This window comes from Sarcophilus harrisii, chromosome 2, assembly GCF_902635505.1.
Source record: "Sarcophilus harrisii chromosome 2, mSarHar1.11, whole genome shotgun sequence".
Taxonomy (NCBI): domain Eukaryota; kingdom Metazoa; phylum Chordata; class Mammalia; order Dasyuromorphia; family Dasyuridae; genus Sarcophilus; species Sarcophilus harrisii.
Genome location: NC_045427.1, coordinates 134,443,281 through 134,450,264, shown reverse-complemented (window position 1 = coordinate 134,450,264; position 6,984 = coordinate 134,443,281). Strand labels below are relative to the sequence as shown.

Below are 6,984 nucleotides of genomic sequence, written 5' to 3'. Positions count from 1 at the left end.
TTTGCTGAGCCCCTTTTAGGGCTGCTTGTCCTCCTTCACCCAGTTCTCCCATATGACTCCAAGAAGCATGTACAGAAGCAACATCTGAGCAGAACTACAGAGCACATTTTCTCTGATTCTCTCCCATTCTTGAAATACTCTCCCTCTGCTCTGACTACCAACCTTCCTGGCTTCCTTTAAGACCCAACTAAGATCCCACCTTCTATAAGAAGTCTTATCTAACTTTTCTTAATTCCAACATTTAAACATTTCCTATTTATCCTGTATATAGCTCACTTTATTTATATATATATATACATATATATATGTATATATATATATATATACATATATATATGTATATATATATAGTGTGTGTATACATATATACACATATATATTTGTGTGTGCATGCATGTCTATATTCTTTTTTTTTTATTTCTTTTTATTTACTATAATAACTTTATCGACAGAACCCATGCCAGGTTAATTTTTTTACAACATTATCCCTTGCACTCACTTCTGTCCCGATTTTTCCCCTCCCTCCCTCCACTGCCTCCCCTAGATGGCAAGCAGTCCTATATATGTTAAATAGGTTACAGTAGATCTTGGATACAATATATGTGTGCAGAACCAAACAGTTTTCTTGTTGCACAGGGAGAATTGGATTCAGAAGGTAAAAATAACCTGGGAAGAAAAACAAAAATGCAAGAAGTTTACATTCATTTTCCAGTGTATTTTCTTTGGGTGTAGCTGCTTCTGTCCATCATTGATCAATTGAAACTGAATTAGGTCTCTTTGTCAAAGAAATCCACTTCCATCAGATTACATCTTCATACAGTATCGTTGTTGACGTATATAATGATCTCTTGGTTCTGCTCATTTCACTCAGCATCAGTTCATGAAAGTCTCTCCAAGCCTCTCTGTATTCATCCTGCTGGTCATTTCTTACAGAACAATACTATTCCATAACATTCATATACCACAATTTACCCAACCATTCTCCAATTGATGGGCATCCCTTCATTTTCCAGTTTCTAGCCACTACAAACAGGGCTGCCACAAACATTTTGGCGTATATATACAATCTATATATGTGTGTGTGTGTGTGTGTGTGTGTGTGTGTGTGTATCTGCCATTAGAGTTTACAATCTAACAAGATTGGACAAGAACTTTCTTTTGTCTTCTTTTGTATCCCCAGTGTTTAGCATGTGTCTAACACACAGGAAGCATTTAATAACTGTTGTTTATCATTTTCTCTTCCTGGATAGTTCTCTTCAGTAGTTTTTTAGGATGCTGCTTTCTCCCCATTCTCATCCCACCTGTCAGTTGCTTCTTAGTTTCTTTTCTTGGATTATGATATGAGTCACACTATTCATATCCTGGGAATCCTGCAAGCTTTTGTCCTGGGGCCCTCTTCTCTATGTCTAATGATCTCATCAGTCAGGGCATTTAACTGTAATTTCTATGGAGATTCTCAGATTTATTTATCTAGCCTTAATCTGTCTACTGACCTCTACTCTCAGACTATCAATTGCCTTTTGAATATCTCAAATTGAATGTCCTATAGACATCTCATGCTCAACAAGTCCAAAACAGGACTTCTTTCCCCCAAAACCTTCCTTTCTTCTTAACTTCTTTATTAACTGGACAAGTATATCACTGTCCTCTTGAATCACCCAGCCTTGCAACCTTTATGTTCTCCTTAATTCCTCACTTAAACTTATTCCACATATCCAATCCACTGTCAAATTTTTTCATTTCTACTTTCCCAGCATCTCTTGTATAAGTCCTGTTCTTTCCCTCGTGGGCCTTTGCCCCATCTCTGAAATATTACTACTAGCCACCCAAACTGTCTCCCTGCCTCATCTCTTCCCTAATCCTATTTGTAATCAATTGTTGCTGAAATATACCAAAAATGTGGGTCTAACTTTGTTACCTCCCTATTTAAACACTAATGAATGACTCGCTATCACCTCCTGGGCCTAATCTAAAATCCTTCTTTTAAAGTCTATCACAACTTAGCTGCTTCCTACCTATTCAGTTCCTATATTCTTAAAATTTATTCTCCTCTACATCTCTACAATCCCATCTTGCTGCTTCTTTCAGAGATTACTCCACATCTCAGTTGCATGGCTTTTCCATTACGGTTCCTCATGGTTAGACTATTGTTTGTTTTTGTCTTTACCTCTTAGATCCTTTTCCTTCCCTCATGATTCAGCTCAAATCTCATCTTATGCAAAAGACCTTTTCAGAAAGGTCTTCCTGCTAGTACTTTTCTTCTAAAAGTACTTCTCATTTGTCTTACACGTATTTTTTAATATGAAGTCCCCAAGCTTATTAGTATGGTACCCTCTTCTTGTTGGTGAGATCAATAGCCAGTGCCTGTGTATGGGGCAGGACAAAGTTGGCTAGAACATAAAAAATGAGCGTTCCAAAATAAAAAAAAAAATAAAAAATAAAAAATGAGCGTTCCAGTCTTTTCAAGTCTCCTGGGATTCAATAGACTCTGAGGTATTTCTCTTTTCCAGTTTTGAGAAAGAAGATGGATGATACCAACCCCATAAGTTACTAAAGGAAAAACCTCCAATTAAAAGCTGTCATGAGAGGAACTCACAGTTTCCATCATGTCCCTCTCCCCAGCTTTACTGCACTTGACTTTGGGAAACTTCCCCTCAGATGAGATCTAGGAATCTGTCTTGATTGAATTATCTTGCCCCAAATGGTAGAGTTCCTTCACTCTGTGTTGTGTGATATATAACTCTCCTTTGTACACTTTCTCTGATTTATATTTACACCAATTTGAATAAATGTGTTTCTTTACTATTTGATGTATGTGTTTATTGTGGACTGGTTATTTGGTGGGAAAGGAGGTTAAACCTTAGGTAGAGTACTTAAAGTCTTGCTTCCTTCATTAATGAAATAACCACTAGAAGTTAGCTTGAATCTGAAAATGACATGCCCTAGACTAGTAATATTTGAGGGAGCAGATAGATATAATTCTATCCTTCTTTGATACTCCTCTTTTAAGAAAAGCAGAGTGCCCCATGTTTAATATATATTATATTACTTGCCGTCTAGGGGAGGGGATAGGGGAAAGAGGAAAAACAAGGTTTTGCAAGGATGAATGTTGAAAATTATTCATATGTTTTAGAAATTAAAAAGCTTTAATAAAAAAGAGAAATAGTGAAACAAACAAACAAAAAAGAGTGCCCCAGTATCTGTCCCAAATCTCTTGCTTTTCTCCTAGTAGGAATTAAAGACTTTTTGGATAAGAGGATGGGGAAAGAAGATATCTATTCTGTTTCCCCTTAAGCTCTAAAACAATATCCCATGTTATATGTGAGGGGATGATCCTCACTATACATATATATGTATGTATATATGTGTTGTTTATATGTTGTCTTCACCAGTCATCTGAACTCCTTGAGGCAGGTGTGTTCTATGTTTTTTGGCTTTCTTTGTACCCTCAGTATTTAGCACAGTGCCCGATGCAGTTAACCTTTAATAAAACTTATTGACTGAATGACTTAAGTTTGCACCATTGAAGTCATCTTCTGTTCTTTATTCTTCTTCATATCTCATCAATTACCAAAACTTAAGAATTATTTCTCTACAACATCTCTTTCTTTAGTTCCCTGTTCTCCAATCAGTTATCACCTCTTATCTGGGCTATTATAATAGCATCCTAATTGGTCTCCCAGTTAACAATTATCTCCACTCTTCCTCCACCCTTCACACTGTTGTCTAATTAGAAACCCCACTAAAACTCAGGTCTGACCAAGTTCTCTGCTCAAGAAACTTTCATTGTTTCTAAAAACAAATACAAGCCCCTTTATTTGTCATTTAAAACCCTTCACAAGCTGACCCCAGCCTTCTTTCCCAAATTATTGTAGAGGATTCTCCTTCATGTACTCTGCAATCCAGCCAAAGTGCTTTCCCTTTTATTTCTTACACAGCATTCCATCTCCTAATTTCCATCATTTTGCATAGGTTTTCTTTTGTATCTAGAATTTATGACTTCTGAAATCCCTAGCTTCTTTCATATCTCAGCTTGTGTTACTTCCTACATGAAACCCTAATCAATTCACTCTCCCTCTCAGCAAAATATGTATTTCAGACATTCTCATCCTCCCTCAAGCCTTCCATAGCACTCCTTCTACCCGTCTTTCAGTTGAAGACCTCCTTTTGTGATTCAAAGAAAACATTTAGACCATTTACTGACAATGCCCTATGCTTCTTTGTCCCTTATTTCATATTACCTGGATGATGTTTCCCATATCTCCTCATTCACTGCAGTCTCTGTAAAGTTACCAGTGATCTCTTAATAAATGGGTTTTCCTAAATCCTCAATCTTTGTCCATTTTTTGACACTGTTAATCACCTTCTCTTCATCAATACTCTCTCTTCCCTGGGTTTTCAAGATACCGCTCTCTCTTGTTTCTCATTAATTTTCAGTCTCTTTTGATGACTTTCTCTCCAGGTTGCACTCATTAACCATGGATGTGCTCCACTTCTTTTTCCCCTCTAAACTATCTTTTTTTAGTAGTCTCATCAACTTTCATGAGTGGATCATCTCTAAGCCAGTGATTACTAGCTCTCTCTGTCCAGCACTGGTCTGTCTCCTGCGCTCTTGCCTTACATTACCCGTGGTCTAACTCCTCAGCACCTCAAACTCCACACATTCAGAATTCTTTTTTCTCCCTGAGCCTTTCACTCTCTCTAGTTTTCCAGGGCCCCCTCAGTTATTGAGGCTGGAAAACACAGCTCCTCACCAGAACTTACTTCACCTACCCAATCTTGTCACCTCTCCCCTCCCACCACCTCCTTTCCCCCACCTGGGATGCAGCTCTCGGCCCTTTGCAGTAACCAGCGCTTGCTCTTCTGGCCTCCACTCTCTCCCCACGTTACTCAGTTGTCTGGGAGCGCAGGTCTGATCGTGTCATTCTCTCCTTCCCCCCATTCAAACCCAGAATGTTCTATCTCCAGGATTGATATAACATGCTATTTGCTATTTAAAACCCTTTACGATCTGACCTTTCTCTTTCTCCAGGTTTGCTTTACTCCCTTCCACGGGACTCGGTTCCTCACAGGCAGTGCTCCACCCCGCCCTCCCCCCAGGACCATGCCTTTTTACTGTTTTCCATGTCTAGAATGTTCTGCTTTTTCACCTTACTATGGCTCCCCTGGCTCCTTCAAGATTTAGTTCTAATCCAACTTCTTCTACAAGAAGTCTTTTTCTTGCTCCTCCTTACTGCTGGCACTCTCCCCTTTGTATATCATCTGTATCTTGTATGCACATCATTATTTACATGTTGTTGCTTTCTTTGTATCTGTAGGCATATTGCAGGGCCTATCATGCTTGTTGACTAACAGATAAGGCCAATCCTGATCCACCCAGATATTAGGATCCTCCAACCTTAAGTTACTTTTGATTTACTTGTCATATGTTTTATATTTGCTTGTTGATTACTTACTTCTCCCTACCCACAAAAAAAATACTGTAAGCCCTTTGAAAGCAGGGACTACTATGACCTTGTCTTTTGCAGGGACTACCTTGACCTTGTCTCTTGCAGGGACTACCTTGACTTGTCTTTTGCAGGGACTACCTTGACCTTGCAGGGACTACCTTGACTTGTCTTTTGCAGGTTCTACCTTGACCTTGTCTCTTGCAGGGACTACTATGACCTTGTCTTTTGCAGGGACTAGCTTGACTTGTCTTTTGCAAGTCTTACCATGACCTTGTCTCTTGCAGGGACTACCTTGACCTTGTCTTTTGCAGGGACTACTATGACCTTGTCTTTTGCAGGGACTACCTTGACCTTGTCTTTTGCAGGGACTACTATGACCTTGTCTTTTGCAGGGACTACCTTGACCTTGTCTCTTGCAGGGACTACCTTGACCTTGTCTCTTGCAGGGACTACCTTGACTTGTCTTTTGCAGGGACTACCTTGACCTTGTCTCTTGCAGGGACTACCTTGACTTGTCTTTTGCAGGGACTACCTTGACCTTGCAGGGACTACCTTGACTTGTCTTTTGCAGGTTCTACCTTGACCTTGTCTTTTGCAGGGACTACCTTGACCTTGTCTCTTGCAGGGACTACCTTGACTTGTCTTTTGCAGGGACTACCTTGACCTTGCAGGGACTACCTTGACTTGTCTTTTGCAGGTTCTACCTTGACCTTGTCTCTTGCAGGGACTACTATGACCTTGTCTTTTGCAGGGACTACCTTGACCTTGTCTTTTGCAAGTCTTACCATGACCTTGTCTCTTGCAGGGACTACCTTGACCTTGTCTTTTGCAGGGACTACTATGACCTTGTCTTTTGCAGGGACTACCATGACCTTGTCTTTTGTGTCTCTTCCCACAGCCTAGCACAGTGATTGACAAATAGTAGATGCTTAATAAGTATTTGTTAGAATCAGAGGAACTAGATTCCAATCCCAGCTCTGTCACTTAATCCTTATGTGAACTTGGGCAGGTGGTTTAACTTGTCTAGGTCCCATTTTCCAATGAGACAGTTGGACTAGATTAAGATCACTAATGTTTTTAGTTCCATATCTGTGTGCCTCTCATCTCATTTTTTCTCAAAGTAGATCATTCTACTTTGGATTTGATCTTTTTTTTTTTTTTTTTTTTTTTTTTTTTTTTTTTTGTGGAGGCAAAAAATATGGGACACTTCATGAATTTGCATGTCCTTCTTGCGCAGGGGCCATGGTAATCTTCTCTGTATCTTTCCAGTTTTAGTATAGGTGCAAGCATGGATTTGCTGTAATTCTCATATGCCACATGCCCTTCTGCCATCTCCTCCTCCAGGCCGTTTTACATTAAGCCAAAAATATCTTCTTGCTACATCTACCATTCATTGTCCAAATAAAACAAAGCTAATTCCTCTTCCACGTGCCAGCCATTCCAACATTTCAAAGCAGTTAGCATCTTCCACTTAAATCTTCCCTTCTCTAGGCTAAAAGTTCCTTTTTCCTTTGATTAGTTCCCATAAGGTTCC

At 39.4% G+C, this 6,984-nt stretch overlaps 1 non-coding gene across 1 annotated transcript; it reads right to left on the bottom strand.

Annotated features, from left to right (window-relative positions):
- Positions 1 to 6,642: 6,642 nt before the first annotated feature.
- Positions 6,643 to 6,744, bottom strand: LOC111718639. The gene has a single exon (XR_002769166.1). It is a non-coding gene; the product is annotated as a U6 spliceosomal RNA (small nuclear RNA).
- Between the last annotated feature and the right edge of the window lie 240 nt (positions 6,745 to 6,984).